General features: G+C 31.3%; 1 long non-coding RNA gene across 1 annotated transcript; it reads right to left on the minus strand.

Moving 5' to 3' along the window:
* Window positions 1–1,675: 1,675 nt before the first annotated feature.
* On the minus strand, window positions 1,676–13,514 carry LOC134736516 (uncharacterized). The gene is made up of 3 exons (XR_010120590.1): window positions 13,475–13,514; window positions 12,801–12,836; window positions 1,676–1,750 (listed from the first exon to the last, which is right to left on the minus strand). It is a non-coding gene; the product is annotated as an uncharacterized lncRNA (long non-coding RNA).
* Window positions 13,515–13,839: the final 325 nt, after the last annotated feature.

Below are 13,839 nucleotides of genomic sequence, written 5' to 3' on the forward strand. Positions count from 1 at the left end.
AAATTCTCTCATTATGTGTTCTTTCAGCTTCGGAATTTCACTCGGAGCAGTGTTTTAGTTAATGTCTCTAATAGAAAACAAACAAATAACATCATCAACAACAACAAGGAAAAAGTTTCTGGTCTTTATTCTCCTAATGTCAATATTTTTTCTTCACCATTTGTTACTCCTTGAGGTTCCTGAAGTAAACTAGAAAGATGCCTTGGCACAACACTCTGCCAATACGTAAGCGGATTCTATCATTGCAAGTAACAAAAAAAAAGCTCATGAGAGGTGGACCTGGCAGCATCTCAAATCTGTATCAATGTTATGCATTTTGAAGAAATACAATTTTATTGGTAAAAATAAATCCCTTTAGCTTGAACTAATTTTAGTCTATGTACTTCACATAGGCCTCTGTGTTAGGATATGCGGAGCAGAAAGAATGAGGCTTCTTTGCAGTAGACAGATTGCAACATTCACTCTAATTTGAGTGTTTCCCTCAAATCTCTCTGTCCAATTGACACCTGTGTTATTTCCCATTGTTAAAGTTCTGAAGGAATGAATGTTACAAAAGACCTGGGTGGTATGATCACTAGTCTATGCCCAAACACATACCAGAATTATAGAGATCAAATATAGCAAATGGAAGAAGGGGAAATAATTCTAAAACAATGAGAGAAGTATTCAACCCACTTTTCTACATAAGGCAGCAATATGCTTAACCGCACAATGTCAAATATTGAAAATATTTCTTACCCTCAGGGAAGGGATGATGTCAAATATTCGATATTTTATTAGGGATTTTGGAAAGCTCCCTACATTTGACTGCAGACATCAAAATGAAAATAGAGGCTCAAAATCAGTCTGGGAGTTCAAGAGGGGCAAATAATGCTCATCTGACAATTTTCTCTCCATCCTTTTCCTCTCCACAAAGCCCATTTCTATTAAAGGTAAATGTGTCTCCCCTTTATGTAAGTAGTGAAGACCTCAAAGCAGTTTTGATTTGTGCAGCTTCTCGAAGCTATTCCAAAAATTCTCTGGACTACAGAGAATCTTTGCTTCATCTGAGTACAACTGAATGGTGCTCTTATAGTTTCTTTTTATTTTTTAACAGCAACAAAGAAACTTAATACCCCAGATTATTAATTCAAGTTTTAAAAATAGAAAAAAGTTGAAAATTTCAATTTATATATCTCTTTTACCCCAGAATTTGCCACAATACATATTCCTAATCAATATTTCAAGTATCTTAATATCCATTTTTACTCTATTCTTAAGTTCAAGCTGTCTGATCTCCACCCTCTGTTTAGCAAAGTCTGTGTAAAAGATAATTTTCTTGAGCATCTATGTTTCTAGAGATAGTCCTGAGGATATGGAGGTTAAGTGCTAAAAATGCATGTGAAATGCATAGAAAAATATTTAACACACAGCAGGCACCTAATGGAATCTACAGATGCAAGCATTCCTCCCCATTAGAAGTAGCAGTTGGCTCCCCTTGGGGACTTCTGACAGTTTCATTAAGGTATAAACCCTTGGAAATTCTGGTGAGGGGGAGGGAATAAATCTCCTTCTGAGACTGAGGAAAATTTTCCAGAAGTTCATTTCAGATGATCTTGCTTATGTCTCATTGGCTAGATGTGGTTTATATTTATGGTGCTCCTAAATTATTGTTACAAAATGAGAATGAACTTACAATGGTTAGCTTAGAATAGTGAGTCTCCTCTCGAAACTCATCTTCATCAGGAGATGGACAAATGAAATCAGGGTTCTGTTTAGAAAGAGAGAAAGAGAGGGGAAGTGACTATGAGGTTGTCAATGTGAATTGTAAACTGTGTAATAGACTTAATTTTTGTACTCATCTCGTGTTCCTAGGAAGCTATAACTAAACAGAAGTCGTGCACTCTATTGGGCATAGCCTCCACTTCTCTGTGAACAATGCACCCCAGCTTTAAGCAGGAAACTTTCTAAAGAGGCTTTGTACATTCTTCTCTGTCTTGACTTCACATTGTCTCTGAATTTCTCTATCCATAGGGTTCCCTAGACAATTTTTACCATAGTACCATTGAGATTCATGCGTTGCATTTTTTTTAACCCATGACTTCTCCTTCAAGAAAAACATTTTATCCCTTTGTGTTCGTATCTGCCTTAAGTGATTTGAAATAGAAAGTGTTCTTAACTTTCTCAGTGCCTGTGCCCCGGAGCACGGCTGCTTGGCCAAGGTCTGTTCTTAAGACCTTGCTTTACTTCATCTTTAAAATTTATCATAAGTGAGCAATTTGTGCTACTTCAACAATATCAGAGGCATTAATTTCTGTCCTTTATTTTTATTCAGCAGTGACATATTTCACTTACTTTCCACTTCCCATTTATTTTTCAACTATACCTGTAAGGGAGGCTTTTAAAGTTACTAAAATGTTAGCTGTTTGCTAAGAACGATCCTTTGCTATGGCCCAAAATCTGTGTCCTTTTCTTTTTCTCTCCTGCCTCTAGGCACAGACATTTGTTTTGCTAAAATCTTTCTCCATATTTTTCATTGAGCATCCCTCACAGTGAAACCTATGAATTCTACAAAATTCTCACGTTGATAGAAACATTCATTTTTCAAACAAATCTTTTCTATCCTCTCCTCCTAAGTTGTATAATTCTACCCAAGAGGTGTCATTTATCCATTTAATATCTCTCCCCTCCATGGAATCCATTTGTTGTTGTTCTACCTTCCTTCCCCAAAGAAAGATTCGTCTTCCCTGAGACATACCTCATGCTTCTAAGTAATAGATGTCCCTCAGGATACATACACAACCTATTGGTCTCCTACCTAAATGTTTGGATTTGCTGTTCTTCTAATACCATATCAAGCATTCTATATTGAGGATAATACTAGTCTTTTCCCAGGAAATCTGACATGATTTTCAGGAACCTATAAGTGTTGTTCTCCTAATTGGAAAAGAGAGGGACAAGGCAGTTGTCAGGGAAAATACTAACATCTTTTTTTTTTTTTTTATCGTACTTTAAGTTTTAGGGTACATGTGCACAATGTGCAGGTTTGTTACATATGTATCCATTTATAAGATAAAAACACGTGAAAGAGTTTCTTTAGCAAGTAAATGTCTCAGAGAATAATTTCACTTTTCTTTCCGAGATTTCCCCCTTTTCTTCTTTTGAAACGCCTTGTAATTGTTCTCTTGAGAATACACTATCAAATCTCTGAACCTCCAATTTTCCCCAGTTCCATATTGATGAGCAATTAGTTATGAATGTGTTTTATTTGTCATTATATACATATTTATCCTTTAAGATTTCAACTCTTATACTAAGGAAAACTTTCAATTCCTACTGTGAATATTATTTTCTGGACCTACTAATCAATTTATTTTTAACATTAGGCTAATGTAATGTTAAAATATTGGAAGCATTCAGAAAGTTGTGTGAAATCTTGCTTCTACTCATCCCTCTTCCTCTATTTCCTCCCAAGTGCCCTGCAATGAGCACTTTTATATTCTTGCAAGAAATTATTTAAAAATAAATTATCTTATTACCAAAGAAATGCTCACTGTTTCTATCTGATTCTTATATGGAGATGGCTCTGTAACTTGCATTTAATTAAAAGAGAATTTATCTCCCGATTGTTGAATATTTTTGACACTATTAGTACTAGTGTCCTCCTGTATTTTAAACTTCAGTTTTCAGGTTCATTAATACAGGAATTTATTTCTCTTTCTCTCTGGACTTAATATCCATGCCTACCAAGTTTTATCTTTTCTTCCCTGCCTGATGCTGGTAATGTGAGTTTGTTTTCTTGGTAATATACTGAATATTGCATGCTCAGTCAGTGGCTACTTGCAGGCTCTGCCCACATTGTCTCTCTGTTGCCTGTTTCTTCTTTTGTGTGTGCTATTAAATATATGCAGCTTTTTAACATTGAGGGGCTTTAATTTATCAATAAGCAACTACTATTTTATACAAGACATTCATGCATTAACCTCACTTCAGTTGCTTAAAACGTATGGGGACCTTTTAATATCAATTACTATATTGGAATCAGAACCCTCCCTGTTTGTTTTGCCTCTAGATCTGGATACAATTAATCCCATCGTTTCAGTTCCTACATACTACTGTCTACTTTTGATCCATAGGCATATTTCTCTAACATTAATCTACATAACTCTTTGGTCACTTTCAAATTTCATATCAATATAAGCTTGTTTTGGAAAACCCACCCAAATACACACCCTGTGCCCCAATGAAAAGAGGCAACTAGGAATTAAGTAATTAGGTATCAACCATGTGTCATATTTTTAACAATACCAATCATATTCAATTTCATATCCATGCAAGTTTACAGCATAGTATCCTTCAACCTTCCGCAAGTACAACACAACATTTAATTATATACAGAATTATTTCTCTTTGTCTTTTTGGCAACTGCAGATATTTTCAAACGTGATTTGCAATCTCTATGCTTAAGGTTTTTTTAAAAAGAGGATTATTTCAAGTAAAGATTGACAAGATTAAAATGTTTCTTTCTAATTTACAGACGTTAAAGAACAAAATAAATTTATACGCATTTTCAATAAACTCTTGGGAGCTAGGTATCTGAAAAGTCTCTGTTGTTACTAATGAAAAAAACATAAAATATTCTGCACATATCATTTATTCATTGTGTCACATTTACATCTTACTTTGGTGAATATACATACACAACATCTAAATCATGATTTCAAGAAAATTAACAATTATTTTGCCCATAAGATCTTATCAATTGTGAGTTCACTGTAGTAGCTATCTTCTAAATCCCATGAAGTATAGGACTAGAGTTATCTCTATTTAATAAATTATTTTATTATTCAAATTATTCTTAAATCATTACTTGTAAAATTCCCAAATTAGGCATTCTGACATTGACTCAACTTGAATATAGCAAAGATAAATTATTTACATCTTTACATTGCTTCCTGTAATCAATGTTGTCATTATTATGGGCATTATATATTTTTCCCTGTCTCTTTTCACAAACTTCAAATATTATGAAAGCTTTAGCTCATTCTTATGATTTAACTCTTCAAGCTAAATATACACAAAGGATATGAAAGGTAAAGATACATCCTCTGAAAAGTTTGTAAGCATAAACTGTATTAATTGAATTTTCTGTTTTTATACTTATTTCCCATTGTGCATTATATTTAATTTTGCCATAGAAATTTTATGTTCTTTTTGGTTATGCAATATGAATAATGGTATTATAAATAGGCTCTTATATGATATGGAATGAGAGGATTAAATATGCCCTGACTAAAATTAATTTTACAGTTATAGTAACCAATAAATATTCAATATACTTTCAACTAAATTTTGTTCAGGTAAAAACAAAGATAAAGTTTGAATATGATAGTATAATTATGACAAATAAAATGCCAAGATTTTGTGCTATATTGGATTCCAATTTCAATTTTCATATCACATCCATATTGAATTCACTTATAGAAAGGTTTAATTCTTTCCAATCAATATTATTTTTATTTTAATATTTACTATTGCAATTTTTTTGTTCCAAAACAGCGTTTTTTTTCTTTTTTCCTCCACCATCCCAATACAGTATTGAACAGAAGTAGTGTGAAAGGGCATCTTTGTCTTGTTCAATATTTCATCATTAAGTATATTATTAGCTGAGGTTTTATGTGACAGCTCTATATCGACTTGAGGTAGTGCTCATCTTTCTCAAATTTTCTGAGGTTGTTGGCTATGAGAGTGTGTTGAATTTGGTCCAACAGATTTTTCTTCATTGTTGAGATTATCATATGAATCCTGTTATATGTTGTTTTAATGTGGTGTATTAAATGGATGTAACCAATCTTCCATTTCTGGGATACAAATTAATTTGTCATTTGTCAGAAATATGTTGCCAAATTCTTTGCATTAATAATTTCAGAGGACTTTTACATTAAAAGTGTTAATTCCTTAAACATTTGGCAGAATTCAACAGTGAAATACTTTGGTCTTGGGTTATTTTTGTGTGTGGAGATATTTTGTAATACAAATTTATTATGTATACATGTGACTACTTAGAATTTCTATTTATATTTGTGTCAGTATGAATAAGTAGTGTTTTACTGAGAAATTTATCCATTTCCTCTGGTTGTTGAAGTAATTAGCATACAATTATTCAAAAATTGGGATAAATGTATTCTTTCATTGTCTGTAGAATATTTGGTGATATTCCATCTTTAATCCTTGATATTAGTGTTTTCTGTTCTCTCTCGTTCTTTATTAGTCATATTTAAGGGTCATCATGTTAAACAACATTTTTAAAGTATCAGTTTTGTTTGTTCTCTTCATCTCTCTACTATCCACGATTCCTGTTTTTATATTCAATTTTTTAGTTACTTCTACTTACTTTGGTTTAATTTGCCTTTTTGTTTCTACCTGTACAAAATGAAATAAAAATCTCTAGTTTTCAAGTTTTTCTCTGATACAAGAACATAAGGCTATAAATCCCCCTCTAAAGGATAATTTAGATGCAACTCATGAATTTTATTATGTTCTTTATGTATTCTATTTCTTTCAATATATCTTATAAGCCATTTGTGACATCTGCTTACCCAAAAGTTAATTAGAAATATGTAACTTATGTACGGTCCAGTATGGTTCAATATATTGTTTATATTCATAAACAGCAGTGTGAACTAAAAAGAATGTGTGTTTTTTAAGGTGTTGGATGTAATGTTTTACAAAAGCCAATAAGTAAAGTTGGTTGTTAGTATTAAGATCTATAGACTTACTCTTTTTGACTACTTGCTCTACCAATTGTCGAGACAGAAATGTTACAATCTCCAACTATTGTTGTGATTTTTCTATTTCACATATAATATTTTTATGTCGTGATTGCATGACCTTTTATCTTTATGGATTATCAGAGAGAAAATATTAATCCCACTAAAGAAAAATTTAAATGATTCTAGAAGTCTAATGTAAAAAAAAAAAGTAATTTCTGACAAAAGTTTTGAGATGCTGCAAAAATAAGAAGGTAAGTGGTAAATATATGAGCAAAATACACAAATATTTACTTAAGAAATAACAATATAATGAGTGATTAAAAATTTGTAGAATGCTAATTTCTAGAGAAATTAACAAAAATACAGCTGATATATTAGTTTAAAAGGTGTTCCATATTTAGACGAAAATATAATAACATATTTATGTTATGTATTTAAATCCAAATAACATATTTATGTTATGAATTTAAATCCAAATTCACAAAGATTCTTAAACATATGTTTAAAATAGAGTACAACCATATCATATATCCACCAGAAGAACTATAATTAGAAGACTGACTTGGTGATATTTTGGAGCAAGAAGACCTCTCATGCACTGGTAGTGGTAATGTAAAATGGTAAAATCTCATTGGAAAAAGCTCTAGACGCTTCTTATGAAAAATACACTTACCCTATCATACACAATTACACTTGCAGGTATTTCCTTAGTAGAAACAAAAATACTTGTTCACACATAACTTCTATAAGAGTGTTCATGACATCTTTATTCATAATCCACAAAACTGGGAACTACCTAGGTGTCTATCAACAGGAATTGATCAACAAACTGTGGTATAGTCTTACAATGAAATACTACTCATTTCAATGAATTAAAAAGGAAGAAACTACTAGTATAACAACAATATAGGTAAATCTGAAAGATGTTATGGTGAGTGAAAGACACCTTACCCAAATGAATACATTATGTATAATTCCTCGTATTAATATATTAAATTTTGGAACAGGTAAACCTAATTTGCAGTGGAAAAAATAATGATAATGGTTGTCTCTGGAATGAAATGGGTTAAAGGTTAAAGACTGATGTGAACATTTGTTCATATTTTATACAATGATGAAGATCTGGATTGAAGTATATGCACCTGACAAAAATAAAATAATGTAAAAGAAAGATTTGTGTATTTCACGTAAAGTTTGTTTAAATACCTATAAATAAATATTGAACTATATTTTTAAATATATATGCTGAACTTAAGGTGGAATTGAACTACTATCAGCAATTTTCTTTGAAATACAACACAAACTGTATTCATTGATAGAAGTTTGGGTAGATGAATAGATACGTGAAGAAACAAGTATAGTAAAATGCAAAGGTTGATTCTAGGTGCTAAATATGAGAGTGACCACAGTAAAACCTTTTAAACTTTGCTATAGGTTTAGTTTTAAAAACAAAGTATTGAAGAAAAATAGAGTGAAAATATGACCAACTGACAATCATTTAAAACAATTGAGTTTTAAAGCTTAGCACCAAATGAGTAAAAGAGTAATAAAATTGGACAACAGTTGCAACCACTTTAGTGGTTAATGCTCTTCTTCTCTTATTAACTTAAAATATTTATTTTCTTTCAGAAAGATTCAAACTGAAACTACAGTAGGCAATTCTTTGTATACAGTTTTGCCCTTGGTAAATATGTGGCCAATAGAAAAACTAATTTTGTTTTTCTGTTTCAGAAGAAGGGATGGTTTATTATAAACATCTTTTCAAAGACAGCTACTGACCAAGAATAATATTGACAGTGAGGAGGAAAAGAAAAAGGTAACAGCCTGGAATAATCAATAAATATACATGAAGCAGATAGAGAAACACATTATAGAAACACTCATTTATGCCTATTATTTAGTTGTAAAGAAGTTACATTCTTTACTTTCTCTTATGTAATTTGGAGTCCACTTTGCTCAATATCTGAATTTTATGAAGTGATAATATTGATTCCCAGTAATTCTAAAAAATAGGAAAGCACATTCTCCAAGCAAATTTCTAACCATGAAATAGCCAGAAAAGGCTCCATCTCTTCCCTCATTGCTACATACAATAAGGCCTTTGCCACATATAGGCAATAAAAATTACAAAATTGATAATTTATTAAGTCATTTTTCTAAACATGTATCCAAAGTCCATTTTGGTGACAGTAAATAATTTCTACCGCTGCTATTAATATGTTCATTGGAATACAAATAAATGGACATTTATTAAGTAATTAATATGTGATCAATACAGCAACACATTTTCTACTCCTTTATTCCATAGAGTGAAAGACAAATATAGAAATAAAAATAATTAGAAAATAATTAATTAAAAATAAATGGAGCTGGACACACATGCATAGACACTGCAAACTAAAAATTATGAATTCTAGTGTGAAGAAATAATGACATCATCATAGAAAAAATGGAAACTTAGCTAGGCTTTACTAATAGCATCTGGCAGAAAAATATATAAAAGAGAATGTAGTATAAAATTTAAAATATTCTTCCAAAAAGAAGAAAAGAAAGAGAGAAGGCAGAGAAAAATATGTTTCATAGAAAGAGAAAGGCATGTTGAATTTATTTAAAAATAAAAATTAAATTTATCCTTTTTAACTCTCTCTAAACTCCCTAGCTACATGCTTGTACACACAAATCCTCTTATTACATTTGTGAAAAGCAATTTTAAAGTATCTCAGCATTGTATCTTGATGGCTTTTTAAAACTTTAAAAAATATAAGATACTCTTTCAAAGCATGTTGTAACATATATACTAAGTGATGTTTGATGCATTTAAATTATAAATATTTTATTACATAATTTAATTATGTTTTTTTAAAAAAATAAGTAATGGTGTTGGAAAATGACAAATCATTACAGTTGTTTACCTACTTACATATTGCTAAACATTAAAACGTGCATGTAATTTCAAAATTAAATTATGCTTGAGAAGATTAAAAATCTAAATATAACTGAAGATTTTTAAAATGTAATATTTTGATACATTCTTAAGTAAACCTACAGAAAAGTGGTATTAGTACTTTCAATATGAAGGTAATTTGTTGATATTTAGAAAAATTTTACATGTATATACTTGTTATAGATGTGCAATGGAATGATTTTGGATATGTAAAAAGCTGAGAACTTTCATTATATTATTAGGTAATTTTGTCCTGGAAGTAAAGCTCAATTCTGCTGCTATAAGTGGCAATGCTCTTTTCAATGTTTAAGATTAAAACACTTTTGTGTAACTTAAGAAAAAAACTTTTTACTAACAAATTTCCTTTATTTAATGTATATTTTATCTGAGGCTCCAAATATTCGGTTGATGTTTATAACTAGAAAATAATTTTTTGTAATTTGCCTTCAATGCAGCAAGTACTGAGTGGGAATTAAAATTATGTAAATATTTAATTTATTTATTTATTTCTACCTTTGCTTACTAAATGGGCTTTGAGATATCTTACAAAAGTGTTTAAACAAATCAAAACAAAAGTATGCACATACAATAACAAAATGTGTAAAACATATTTCTTACAACGTTTAGTACAGTGTATGGTACATCATTCAGTGAAGAGTCCAAGTTAATGGCTGTCTTATTAGCTCTTTCTATATCTCTTTATGTGCCTTTAAAATCTTGATACCCTTTTAGTTTAATCCAGAACTTCAAAAGCACTCTAGTCATCATAGAATATCTTAAAAACATGTTACCATTTAGTGCAAAATGTAGTGGCTATCACTCAGATAGCCTAGTAGATCTATGCTACTGAAAAAGCCTAGTAGATCTTTTGGGATCTTACTCTCATGGTTTACATTTCCAATGAAAATAGATCCCAAATTCTCATAAGAATACCTGTAAAGACACCAGGAAGGAAAAGTCAAAACACCACTAACCTTTGTCATGCATGCCTAAAAGAGGATATGATAATTCCTGATTTTTGTTATGTTTTTCTTTGTTTCTCATTTGGTAGTTAAACCAGTATCACTTATTTTTGGATTTTGTTATGAAAGCCTCACATTCTTGCCACTAATTTCGGTTTTAGTTAGCCTAAATGTCAAGCTTCTAGAGCCAAGAAGATTCCTAAATACTCAAAGACTAAAGACATGCTTGTTTAAATTAAAATAATAATAATGAAGAACATTAATAGAAGAAATGTATTATATTGTTTGTATAATATATTTATTATATTAAAATCATTACCTATTTATTTGGCTTTATTGCAGAGCATAAAGTCAAAGGAAAAAAATTTAAAATATGACAGAAAAAATAATAGACATAGATTGACAATGTGAAATATCTACGAGTCCTAGGATGTTAGACTTCAGAAAATAGATGTCTGAAATTATCCAAAATAATAATAGCAATAATAATAATAATGGTAGAAAAGAGTACCAGTCTTTAGATTAAAAATTCCCAGAAAGCCAAAATATTCAGTGAAAGAGAAGCATGATTAATATCTTCTTGATATGCACAATAATGAGGATAAAGAAAATATCAAACAAATCTTCTAAAAGTAAATAATAATAATAATGGTAATAACAATGGCAATGTTAGCAAATGGTTTGCTAAGCCCTTTCTCTATGCAGGAAAGCATTCAGTTAGCTATACATCTGGATTTTATAATGAGCTAGATTCCAGCTAATTCCTACATTCACTTATGCAAAGTTTCAGAACTAGTAAAGTGGAGGGATAATTAAATGGGAATTTTAAATCCTATAACATAGATTTATATTTTGCGTTGTGATTTAAGGTAATGGTTATATGTATGGACTATTAAGTCAGCCTTCTTGGATATGAATTCTGGCCCTGCCACAGATCGGTTCTGTCTGTTCAACTCATTACTCTGCTTGACGCTGGTTTGCTCATGTGAAACATAGAAATTATGAGTACTTAGCATGTAGGTTTTCTGTAAGTATTAAATAAGATACTGTAAAGAAAACTCTTAAAACAGTCTCGGGGTCTGGAGGGTTCTGTATACATTAATCAATACTTTTTATTACATTAACCAGAAATTGAAACTCAATTGCTTGGAAGTCTTCTATAATTGTCTCTATATCACTATAATGATAAAGTTTAGGTTCATCAGGTGAAGGAATAGTGAAGCCTGCCACACATAGTAGATTCAATGTTAGTGGCATCTAGTAGATTCAAAAATAGAAATCTAAGAGAGAGTAACTAAATTATAAGTTTCGCAGTGTTCCTCTTTTTACATTTTGTCAAAGAGGGACATAATCCTTCTTTCCTGAAGATAAGTGACTTAATGGAAGGAGTAGATAGGAGTGTGGCAGACAGTGATAATTTCTTTTAAATATACTGATTTGGGAGATTGAGAAGAAGGCAATTGTCTGACATAGTCATCAGAACCTATTTTCTACCACCAGAAAAATGTTTCCTGATCTTCCAAATCATTATTCTATATCAGTTTTCTTGGGTTCATTCTTGCTTATTTCATTTTACCTTATGTCAAGGAGTGATTTTATCAGCTAAAATTTAAAGAATTGGCTAACAAAATCATTTTCAGATATATTTCTATTAATCACCCTCAAATACCTTCATCAGTAAGTAGATGAATTGAGGCCAAGATATTTTATTTTGAGAGAGAAATTTTAAACAGATCCTTCATTATAACAAAGCAAACATCAATGGCATCTCCTGAGATCATTGGAGGAACATTTATAATCATGCATTTTTCACAACCATTCTCATGTATTATGATGTTACTTGTAATGTTTACAATTACAAATTTTTGTATTAAGTTGGACTTTTTTGTTTGCTGGTGACAGATGGCCAATTTGAACCCTAATGACGGGAGGTATTGACTCATGAAACTATTGGCTCATAATTTGAAAGAGAAGCTCAGGGCCAGCGTGACGCATTATGGTGGCCTTCTGTCCTAATTTGTCACTTAATGTCCATTTTATTCCCATTAGGACACGTTAAATTTATGTTTCAAGAGACCTCAACACAGATTTACTGAGTCCCTACACTTAAGAGAATAAACCACCATGCATGTGTATACTTACGTAACAAACCGCACATTCTGCACATGTATCCCAGAACTAAAAGTGAAATTCAAAAAAAAAGAGAGAGATTCAGTACAAAAGAGAAAAGCATGTTGATTGCCTCTAATCTTACAAGAAATTGTTCAATGAATTTCCAAGTAGCCCACTTCAGGTGATATGTCCATGCAGTTGATCATTATCTGAGCTACAGGTAAGACAGGTCTGCAGAAAGGAAAAGGTAATGCTTGATAAACACATCAGTATGTTTCCACTATACCTTCCCCAATGTTACTGATTACATCTAATCTCTATTACCCACCTCTGTCATGCATGCTCTTTCCATTTATAATAAGCATACTCATGATATTTCATTAATGACTGCCTTCATTATTAATATGTACATGGACAAAGGGCAGGCAGGCATCATGTCTGTTTTGCCCCTTGGTGTGGTCCCATTACCTGGCATATTGACAGGTTTATCATTTGCTCTCACATATTAATAATGAAATAACTGTCTTTTTCCATTCAGTGCATACTAAAAGTTCAGATCTCAACTTGTATTATGTATTATTGAATGCATTCTATATCTGGAAATTATAACTTGTTCTAACAGTGCTTTGCTGAACTACTTCTCTGCTGCTTCTGTTCTTTTCAAAACAATGAAAAATAGTACTTTAAGCCTCATTTTTTTTTACCTTGCAAGTGAAAGGGAATCTCTTGATATATGTGGAAGCAGCTTACGAAGTACTAATGGAATCTAGTCTCAGTAGTTGTTATCATGTTTAAACTAATTTTCATTATGAAGAAACTTGAGTAAAAAGTTAATATATTCCCAAAGCTCATTTGGATTGTCTTGAATACTCTAGATTTTATGACTGGCAAAATCACCTAGGAAAGAAAAATTTCTCCATTTAACAGTAGTCATCAGTCATCAGATTCTAAGTACGGTACAGTGTTCCACAGTTCAGACTGTTGCCAGGCCAGCCTTACTTCTATTAACAATGTTGGCTGTGGGGGGAGCAGGAAATGGGAATGGGAAAGGCAAAGATGACCAGAGTGG

This window comes from Symphalangus syndactylus, chromosome 4 (assembly GCF_028878055.3).
Source record: "Symphalangus syndactylus isolate Jambi chromosome 4, NHGRI_mSymSyn1-v2.1_pri, whole genome shotgun sequence".
In the NCBI taxonomy this organism is placed as follows: domain Eukaryota; kingdom Metazoa; phylum Chordata; class Mammalia; order Primates; family Hylobatidae; genus Symphalangus; species Symphalangus syndactylus.